At 38.2% G+C, this 11,583-nt stretch overlaps 1 pseudogene; it reads right to left on the bottom strand.

Moving 5' to 3' along the window:
• Positions 1 to 9,516: 9,516 nt before the first annotated feature.
• LOC132652110 (small ribosomal subunit protein eS12-like) lies at positions 9,517 to 10,636 on the bottom strand (annotated as a pseudogene).
• Positions 10,637 to 11,583: the final 947 nt, after the last annotated feature.

Here is an 11,583-nt window from a genome sequence, read left to right as displayed (position 1 = left end):
CCATCCCATTAATACGGCTTAGCTAAGGGGTTGTAACTCTTTGGTATCATCACAGGCTCCTGGACCTCCTGAATTGCTACTGCCAATTTCCTTTTAGTAGTATATATATATATATATATATATATATATATATATATATATCACAGCAACAGTGAGTGAAGCAAACCAAGACTGCAAAGAAAGCCTGCTTCTCAGAGGCTGCATAGTTGCAAGTTTTGGAAGAATCCCATTTTAAGATATATGAAAGAGGTATAGAACCAAGTCCTGGATATGTTAATAGAAGAAAATAAAGTTTCCTTCTCTTGAACATGTCTTACTAATTCTCCACCTAAGATGTAATGAATATTCACAAAATCTGAAGACAGATGTCAAGGTCTTCATATGAAAATTAATACCATCTTGCCAAAATTAATTCCACCTTGCCAACTATACCATTTACTGGAATTGGAAATACCCCATCATGAACCAGAAAAAAAGAATCCAGTTTTGTACCAGGTCTTTAAATGTGTGCCTGTTTTATTAAGACAAATTCAGATATGAGGATCCTGATTTAAATCCATTTATGCTTATCATCTGTGCATATGCTCTTATAGCCCAAATATTCTGCAGGAAATCTACATGACTGCTTCTCATTTGCTCTTCTAGCTCAGTATACTGCGGGATGTGTATAGGACAGCCATTTGGTTTTAATGGCTGTATAAAAATGTAAGGAGCTTTCACCGCTTTAAAGGCCAATCACTTCACCCCCACCTTGAAAATATCCATTCTTTCTCCACAGATTTAGCTCACACATCTTCTGTTGTGAAATGCTTTCTTCTTCCCTGAGCAAGAATGATGGAGAGTATTAGTCAATTTTACTTTTTTCAGTGTTCTTGGTACTGAGAACATGAACCCGTGTGTAGTTATAGTTATCATAACATAACTTACATGCAGGCCTCTTTTTTAGATTCAGACAGAAAGGTATGTGTGCTCCTATCTTTAGTATCTCGTCCAGTTCCTGCCTTAACAGGAAGAGCTCAATAGACTCATTCTAGATACTTGAGTCATCCTGGCCAGGAAGTGGAGTAACTTAGTTAAACCGCTCATCACGAGAAAGAATCTATTTTAAATAATCTTAATGGAGTCGCCAAAGGGTTTCCCAATGCAATTGTTTACCAACTCCTTTAATAGTCCTATAGTCTTTAGAATGCTGCCCCTAAATAAAAGACTAAGTGTGCCTTGGTATAACTTCAAAAGCAGAACTAGGTCTTCTGGATGGAGAAACAAAATGTGTATGCTGGTGTTCTCTCAAGACATAATATTTTCTCCTCCTCCCCCTATTTTTCCCTCTTCCAACTTTTTTTCTCTTTCTTTTTAATGTCGGTTATTGCTCACCAATTTCAGGTATTTTGATTATAAAAATGAGCAAAGATTTAAAATTATGAACAATTATGTTCTTATGTTTTTATTAATTGAAAGCACTACTTTAGGGCTGAAGAGTTGGCTCAGAGGTTAAAAGCACTGGTTGCTCTTCCAGAGGTCCAGAGTTCAATTCCCAGCAAGGACATGGTGGCTCATAGCCATCAATTATGGGACATGGTGCCCTCTTCTGTAGTACAGGCATACATAGATGCAGACTCTATACATAACAAATACATATTTTTTAAAAAAGAAAATACTCCTAAAGATGCAACAGATTAGTCACTAATGTGTTAATTACTTGGATTCTATAATTTCAATTTAATAATTCTGAAATTAGATGATTTCACATGCATTCAGGATGGTATAGTCATAGATTCTATTTGACAATTCGATAGTAAAGACAAGTGACGATTCATTAACACTGATTATTGTTTGAAATGCTATTAAGTGTTAACTCTGTATGCTGAGGCTAGGTAAATGTCAGTGCTGGTGCCCTTGCAAAGCCAAAATCTACACTGATCCAAAATTCCAGTCACATATTGATCAGACCTCACAGTATGGTTTTCTCTGGTGTGGAATGACATATAACAAGGAATTATACAACTTCTTTATCCATTCTTCAGTTGAGGGACATCTAGGCTGTTTCCAGATTCTGGCTATTACAAATAAAGCTGCTACAAACATGGTTGAGCAAATGTCCTTGTATGGTTGAGCATCTTTCAGATATATGCCCAGGAGTGGTATAGCTGTATCTTGAGGAAGCACTATTCCTAGTTGTCTGAGGAAGCACCAGATTGATTTCCAAAGCAGTTGTACAAGTTTACATTCCCACCAGCAGTGGAGGAGGGTTCCCCTTTCTCCACAACCTCCCTAGCATGTATTGTCACTTGAGATTTTGGTCTTAGCCATTCTGGTGGATGTGAGGTAGAATCTCAGAGCCATTTTGATTTGCATTTCCTGGATAGCTAAGGACATTGAACATATCTTGTAGTGTTTCTCATTCGATACTCCTCTATTTAGAATTCTCTGTTTAGCTCTGTACCCCATTTTTGTAATTGGGTTACTTGGTTTGTTGGCATTTAATTCTTGAGTTCTTTACATATTCTGGATATTAGCCCTCTGTCAGATGTAGGGTTGGTGAAGATCTTTTCCCCGTCTGTAGGCTGTCATTTTGTTCTGATGACAGTATCTTTTGCTTCACAGAAGCTTTTTAGTTTCAGTTGTCATATTGATTGTTGACCTAGAGCCTATGCTGTTGGTGTTCTGTTCAGGAAGTTGTCTCCTGTACCAGTGCAGTCAGGATTCTTCCCCACATCTTCCTTCTAACAGATTTAGTGTGTCTAGTTTTATGTTGAGGTCTTTGATCCACTTGAATTTTAGTTTTGTTCAGGGTGATAAGTATGGATCTATTTGCATTTTTCTAAATGCAGACATCTATTAGACCAGCACTATTCCCTAGTAAGGGGAGGAGGGGCTGTCTCTGACATGGACTCAGTAGCTGGCTCTTTGATCACCTCCCCCTGGCCACAGAGGAAGATGGTGAAGCCAGTCCTGATGAGACCTGATAGGTTAAGGTCAGATAGAAGGGTCCTTCCCTATCAGTGGACTAAGGGAGGGGCATAATGGGAGAAGAGAGATTGTAGGTAGGACAGAGACGAGGGAAGGAACTATATCTGGGATACAAAGTGAATAATTTGTAAAAACAAACAAACAAACAAATAAATTAATTAATATATAATGAAAAATTTAAAAAGGAGTTACACAGAGCTCAGCCTTTCTCAGCCTAACATGCTTTCTTTCACCAATCATATTTGTTGTATCAGTGTTCAGTATACTTACATTGTTGAGTAACCAGTTAGCTCATTATCTATCTACCTTTTGCATTATTTCAAAATTTTGTATTATTTCAAATAATGCAAATAATGATTTGCATTATTTTAAAATTTTCAGTTATGAGATTTTTCCATGAAGATAAATTGCATTTTATTTGAATGCATGCTTAGGATGTATGGATAGTGAATTCATTATATATTTAATTTGCAAGCTGTCAAGCTGCTCTCCATTTGCCATCTCATCAGCAATGCTGGACAATTCTAGTGGCACAGATTGGCTTCTTTTGGAATTTATTATGCTGATTATAACCGTACTTAGTCTAATTCGGTCACAGTGGTGTGCATCACTGAGTTTAATATGTATTACCTGAGTGTTAGATGTTATACATCATCCTTGCTAGTCCTTATTTTCCACTCTTACTTTGTCTGGTCACATAGCTTGCCTCAATTTGAGTTATTTACTTATTGAGAAGTTGATAATTCTTCATATTTCTGAGGTTTGGCCACTTCTTTTCAAATATATGCCTTTTTAAATTAAGTAATTTATTTATTCACTTCATATCCTGATCATAGGCCCACCCAATTTTCCTCTCATTCACACCCCACATCCTTCCTCTCGCTTCCTCCTATCTCCTACTCCCATACTTCTCAAATAAGGGCAACCTTCCCCTACCAACTCAGACCAACACATCAAGCCACATCAGGATTTACCGATCTTCTTCCCCTGTGGTTTGGGGAGGCAGTCTCATCAAGAGGATATGGTAGAAAAGTAGGTAAAACAGTCCATGTTAGAGACAGCCCGCTCTCCCCTTTCAAGGGACCTACAAGTTTGGCAAGCTACCCATCACCAGTGTATGGTTAGAGGCCAAAGTCCGGTCCATGCATGGTCCTTGTTGGTGCTCCATAAGCCCCCATGTGCCCAGGTGAGTTGACTCTGTTGGTCTTCTTGTAGAGCTCTGGCCCACTCTGGGTCTTTACATTTTTTCTCCCGTTCTTCCACAAGATGCCTGTGCTCCACCCAGTATTTAACTGCTAATCTCAGCATTTGTTTTAATCCACTGTTAGGTGCAGCCTCTCAGAGTACAGCTATGCTAGGCTCCTATCTGCAAGCATAGCAGAGTAATGTTTATAGTGTTGGAGCATGGCTCTCTGCCATGGGTAGGTCCCAAGTTAGACCAGGCATTGGTTAGACAGTTACTCAATCTCTGTTCTATCTTTATCCCTCCATATGTTGTACGCAGGGTAATTGTGGGGTTAAAGTACTTGTGAGTGGGTTGGTGTTCTCCTCCCTCCACTAGGAGTCCATTCCAGTGGACTCCTAACCAGTCCGTCCTCTATTTAGAGTGTGGCCTCTTCAGTCTCCATGACCCCTTCCACTGAACGTCTCAGCTAGAGTTATCACCATATCCTCCCTGCAGCCTAACCTGTAATAAGTTTCCAGCTTCTTGCAGAGGTGCCCCTGCCCATAGTTTCTCTTCTCTCTGCAAGCCCTCTGTCCTCCTGCCCCCTCTCCCAGTCTGATCTACACCCTCATTTCTCTCCATGCTCATTCTTCAACCCGTTCCCTCTCTTCAACCACTTCTGCTATCAGTTCTATTTCCGTTTCTGAGTGATTTTAAGTATCCTCCCTTGGGCCCTCTTTGCTAGTGTTTGTAAGTGATATTCAAGTATCTTTCCTTGGGCCCTCTTTGCTAGTTATCTTCTTTGGGTCTATGAACGGTAGTATGATTATCCTGTATTAAATGGTAAATATCTACTTACAAGTGAGTATATACCATGTGTGTCTTTCTGTGTCTGTGTTACCTCACTTAGGAAAATCTTTTCCAGTTCCATATATGTGGCTGCAAATTCCATGATTTCCTTGTTTTTAAATGATGAGAAGTATTCCATTGTATAAATGTACTACAATTTCTTTATCTGCTCTTCAGTTAAGGAATATCTGGGTAGTTTGCAATTTCTGGCTATTAAAATAAATCTACTATGAACATAATTGAACAAATGTCTTTGTTGTATGGTAGAGTGGTATAGCTGGGTCTTGAAGCAGAGTTATTTCAAAATTTCTGAGAGAGCTCCAGATTGATTTCTAAAATGGTTGTCTAAGTTTGCACTCCCACCAGCAATGGAGGAGAGTTCCCCTTGCTCTACATCCTCAACAGCATGTGCTTTCAATTGGGTTTTTGATGCTAACCATTCTTACTGGTGTGAGATGGAATTTCAGAGTCATTTTGATTTGTGTTTCTTTGATGACTGAGGATGTTAAATATTTATTTATGGGTTTTTTTTTTTTTTTTGGCCATTCAAGATTCCTCTGTTGAGAATTCTCTATTTATCTCTGTACCCCATTTTAAATTGGATTATTTGCTTGTTGTTGTTTAATTTATTGAGTTCTTTTTTTAAAAAACTTGTTTTTTTAAAATAAATTATAGTTTATTCACTATGTATTCCAGCTGTAGCCCCCTTCCTCATCCCTTCCCAACCCCATCCTCCCTCTCTCATCTCCTCCCTCTCCAAGTACATTGGTAGGGCAGGTTCTCCTCCCTTCCATCTGACCCTAGCCTATCAGTTCTCATCAGGACTGGTTGCATTGTTTTCCTCTGTGGCCTGGTAAGGCTGCTCCCCCATCAGGGGGAGGTGATCAGACAGCCAGCTTCTGAATTCATGTCAGAGACAGTCCCTGTTCCCATTATTAAGGAACTCACTTGGATACTGAGCTGCCATGTGCTACATCTGAGCAGGGGTTCTAGGTAACATCCATGAATGGTCCTTGTTTGGAATATCAGTCTCAGAAGAGACCTCTGTGCCCAGATTTTTTGGTTCTGTTGCTCTCCTTGTGGAGCTCCTGTCCCCTCCAGGTCTTCCTATCTTCCCATTCTTTCATAAGATTCTCTGTACTCTGCCCAAAGTTTGGCTATGAGTTTCAGCATCTGCTTTAATACCTTGCTTGGTAGAGTCTTTCAAAGGCCCTCTAGGGTAGGTTCCTGTCCTATTCCCTGTTTTCTCCCCCTTCCAATGTCCATCCTATTTGCCTTTCTAAGTGAAGATTGATCATCTTACCCAGGATCCTTCTTTTTGCTTAGCTTCTTTAGGTATACAGATTTTAAAATGTTTATCCTATATTATATGTCGAATATCAACTTATAAGTGAGTATATACCATGTGTGTCTTTCTGCTTCAGGATGATCTTTCTGCTCAGGGTGATCTTTTCTAGTTCTTACAATTTGCCTGCAAATTTCATGATTTCTTTGTTTTTAATTGGAGTAGTATTCCATCGTGTAAATGTACCACAATTTCTGTATTCATTCTTCAGTTGAGGGGCATCTGGGTTGTTTCCAGGTTCTGGCTATTACAAATAAAGCTGCTACAAATATGGTTGAGCAAATGTCCTTGTTATATTCTGGATATTAGCCCTCTGTTGGATGTAGGGTTGGTAAAGAGCTTTTCCCAATCTGTAGGCTGCCATTTTGTTCTATTGACAGTGTCCTTTGCCTTACAGAAGCTTTTCTGTTTTTTTGAAAGACAATTTATTAATTGTTGTTCTTAGCCTGAGCTGTTGCTATTCTGTGCAGGATGTTGTCTCTTGTGTCAATGAGTTCAAGGATAGTCCCCTCTTTCTCTTCTATTATATTGAGTGCATCTTGTTTTATGTTGAGGTTTTTTATCTGCTTAGACTTGAATTTTGAATATGGATCTATTTGCATTCTTCAACATGAAAATACAAGCAAACAGGAGAAGAAAATGAATAACTGTTCAAGACCTGAAAATGGAAAATATAAGCAACAAAGAAAACATAAACGGAGGAAATCCTAGAGATGGAAAGGAACAGTAATTACACATGCAAGTATCACCAGCAGACTATAGGAGATGAAAGAGAGAATCTCACACATAAAAGATATGATAGAAGAAATTGATACATCAGTCAAAAAAATCTAAAATCTAAAAAGTTTCTAATGCAAAACATCTAGAAAATTTGGGACACCATAAAAAGACCATATCTAAGAATAAATAGGAAAAAAAGAGAAGATTCCCAAAATCCTAAAAAATATTTCCTTAACTTAAAGAAAGAGAAACCTATATGAACAAAAAGTCTACAAAACACCAAATAGATTCGATCAAAAAGGAAAATCCTTCTACCACATAACAATATAAATGTACAGAGCAAAGAAAAATATTAAAAGCCTACAAAGAAAAGGGCCAAGCAACATATAAATGCAATCCTATTAGAATTACACCAGACTTCTCAACAGAGTCTGTAAAGGCCAGAGGGGCCTGGACAGATATCAGGCAGACTCTAAGAAACCATGGAATTCAGACTAGACTACTATAAGCAGCAAAACTTTCAGTCAACATAGATGAAGAAAACATGATATTCCATGACAAAACCAAATTTAAACAGCATCTTTCCACTAACTCAGCCCTATGAATGATACTATAAGGAAAACTCCAAAATGAATAGAGTAACTACACCCAAGAGTATACAGGAAATAAATAATTTCATTCCAGCAAAAACAAAAGGAGAAAAGTACACACACTTACACTAACTCCACCAATATAAAAATTACGGGAATAAACAATAATTGTTCGTTAATATCTCTCAACATCAATGATCTCAATTCCCCAATAAAAAGACACAGGTTAATAGAATGGATATGAAAACAAGATCCATAATTCTGCTGCATACAAAAACACACATCAGCAACAAAGATTTATATTACCTCAGAGTAAAGGGCTGGAAAAAGCTTTTCCAAGTAAACTAACCCAAGAAACAAAACAGACCCTCAAGCAAAAATAATCAGAAGGGCACTACATACTCATCAAAGGAAAAATCCACCAAGATGACATCTCAGTTCTGAAAATATATGCCCCAAATGCAAGAGCTCGCACATTCGAAAAGGAATCATTACTAAAGCTTAAATCACACACTGAACCCCACACTTTAATAATGGGTGACTTCAACATCCCGCTCTCACCAATGGAGAGGCAAACAAGACAGAAACTAAAAAGAGATAATGAAACTAATGGCCATCATTAGTCAATGGACCTAACAGATAGCTACAGAGCATTTCACCAGAACACAAGTGTATACCTTCTTCTCACCACCACATGAAACCTTCTCCAAAACTTAGCATATATTCAGTCACAAAGCAAGTGTCAACAAATAAAAGAAGATTGAAATACCCTCTTGTGTCTTATCAGACCACCTTGGGTTAAAGCTGGAGCTCAAAAACAACAGAAATAACAGAAAGCCTACAAACTCATGAAAACTGATCAACTCCCAACTCGATGACCATTGGATAAGGGATGAAATAAAGAAAGAAATTAAAGACTTTCTAGAATACAATGAAAATGAAGTCACAACATACCCAGACTTATGGGACACAATGAAAACAGTGCTAAGAGGAAAGTTCATAGCATTAAGAGCCTTCACAACGAAATTAGAGAGATCTCATCTAAAAGCCCTAGAACAAAAAGAAAGTAAACACACCAAAGAGGAAATAACCAAACTCAGGGATGAAATAAAAAACTTAGAAACAAAATAAACAATACAAAGAATAAACAAAATTAAAAGCTGTTTTTTTTTTTTGAGAAAATCAACAAGAGAGACAAACCCTTAGCCAAAGTAACTAAAAGGTAGAGTAATAATATCCAAATTAACAAAATCATAAACTAAAAGGGGTCATAAAAACAGACACTGAGGAAATTCAAAGAACCATTAGATCTTATTTCAAAAGCCTATACTCACAAAACTGGAAAATCTAAGTGAAATGGACAGTTTTCTTGTTAGATTCCGTTTACCAAAGTTACATCACTATCAGCTAACAATCTAAATAGTTCTATGACCCCTAAGGATATAGAAGCAGCCATTAAAAGCATTCCAACTGAATATATGCTTTTGGGTTAGTTTGTTTAGTAAAAGAAAACTGAAATGAATGAGAAACATTTCTACTTCATTGAGCATATTATATAAATCCTTTAAAACTCTGGACATATTGTTGGCTTTGACACCCATGTTGAGAACGCATGGACGATGTATTAATAATTAAGGTGTCAACATTTTCTTACTCAGAGAAAAGCCTTAGCTTCGGGATTTCTCTGCAGTGCTGCTGCTGAGCATGTTTAGTATTACCGCTTAGGTCTTTTCCTTTAAGTTGCACATATAAGAGTCATTGGGATGTGATGTTCATGAGAAATGCTCCATTCACACTATGAGAACGAGAGTGTGGGAGAGGGAATACACACAAATGCATTTCTTCTTTAAAAAAAATGAGCCCTAAGTTTTATTTGTTCATTCCTTGTATTTGAAGTAGTCTTTGCTAACCTCTTTTGGCTTGAAATTCTTTGCCATAGACCTTAACTACTACACAGCCACAATTACTTTTCTGGGATTTCCCTGCCAATCAGTTTTACAGAGGCCTACCCATTCTGCTAGGTTTTTGTCATCAACCTTTGTTAGGTTGATTTGCCGCTTAGCACAAAATGCCACCACCAACTTGACAACACACACAAGAGAGGTTGTGGAGAAAGGTGAATTCTTCTCCATTGCTGGTGGGAATGTGAACTGGTACAATCACTTTGGAAATCATTCTGGCATTTTTTAGACAATTAGGAATAGTGATCCCTCAAGATCCAGCTCTACCACTCCTAGGCATATATCCAAGAGAAGCTGAAGTACACAATAAGGACATTAGTTTGACCATGTTTGTAGCAGCTTTATTTGTAATAGCCAGAACCTGGAAACAACCCAGATGTACCTCAACGGAAGATGGGGAGACAGAAATTATGGTACATTTACACAATGGAATACTACTCAGCAATTAAAAACAAGGAAATCATGAAATTTGCAGGCAAATAGTGGGAACTAGAAAAGATACCTGAGTGAGGTATCCCAGAAGCAGAAAGACACACACAGTATGTACTCTCTTGTTAGTGGATACTAGACTTATAAGATAGGATAAACATACTAAAATCTGTACATCTAAGGAAGCTAAACAGGAAGGAGAATCCAGGATAAGATGATTAATCCTCACTTAGAAAGACAAATGGGACATTGGAAGTAGAAAAAAACAAGAAACAGGACAGGAGCCTACCACCACAGAGGGCCTCTGAAATTCTCTACCTAGCAGTATATCAAAGCAGATGCTGAGAATCATAACCAAACTTTGGGCAGAGTACATGGAATTATACAAAAGAAGGGGGAGTTGGGAGTTAGTAAGACCAATTTGACATTTATAGGCTCATCACAACTCTGTGCAAGCATACACAGATGGGCTTGGCACTGGCTAAGGGCTTTGGCAGCTGTATGAACTCCTCGTGATGGGCTCTAGTAGATGAGGGATGTCTTCAGCACCTTTGAAAAGCAGAATTAGCTCCATTCGAACTCCCGAAGCAATTCCTCCCTCCATCATGTTGGTGGGTTACTGCTGAAGCTCAATCCTGACTGCACCCACGCCTCTGACTCGGCTAACTACAGAGGTAGGAAGGAAAAGCATTTCTTGTCATTGCTCTTTATTTTATTATCAACCTTAATCCATCTAAATAGTACAGGAAAGTTCTTAGTTATATGACATTTCTCCTGAGAACCAGTTTATGCCTAAACAGGAGATGGATAGGACAAGAATAAATAGTGGACAGGAAAAATTTACTAGCCTCAACCCTACACAAGGAACTACAGGCAACTAAGAAATGGTGAGGAGTGGTTTTGTGCTTCTGTATCTGTTTCCTTTGCCTTTTCTTGGGTTCTCTTTTTTAAGTTTGTTTAGTCCTATTCTGATTTGTTGATTTTATTATACTACATTATTATGTTATTATTATCCTCTAGATGCCTGTTTGCTTTCTAAGGAGAGCTAAAATGGGGGTGGATCCAAATGGGAGTGGAGGTAGGAAGGACCTGAGAGGTGCATTGGAAGGAAAAAAAAATTCAGAATATAGTGTATTAAAATCTATTTTCAATAGAAGAAAAATTAATCTATTTTAAAGAAAAATTAATTATTTTTAATTATACTTTATTTACTTTGTATCCCTCCTCTAGTTCCCTCCCTCCTCCCCTCCCAATCCTTCCCTTCCTCCCCCTTCTCCACACACTCCCCTCCCCAAGTCCACTGGTAGGGGAGGGTTTCTTTTTCTTCCTTCTGATCCTAGTCTGTTAGGTCTCATCAGGAGTGGCTGTGTTGTCTTCCTCTGTGGCCTGGTAAGGCTGCTCCCCCCTCAGGGGGAGGTGATCAAAGAGCAGGCTAATCAGTAAAATCAGTACACCTAAAGAAACTAATCAAGATGGAGGACTCTGGCTAAAATGCTCAATCCCCACTCCTAAAGGCAAAGACGATGGACATCAGAAGAAGAAGAAAACAGGTAA

The sequence above is a fragment of the Meriones unguiculatus genome, chromosome 2 (assembly GCF_030254825.1).
Source record: "Meriones unguiculatus strain TT.TT164.6M chromosome 2, Bangor_MerUng_6.1, whole genome shotgun sequence".
In the NCBI taxonomy this organism is placed as follows: domain Eukaryota; kingdom Metazoa; phylum Chordata; class Mammalia; order Rodentia; family Muridae; genus Meriones; species Meriones unguiculatus.
Note: the sequence above shows the minus strand (reverse complement) of the source record. Positions and strands in the feature narration are given on the sequence as shown.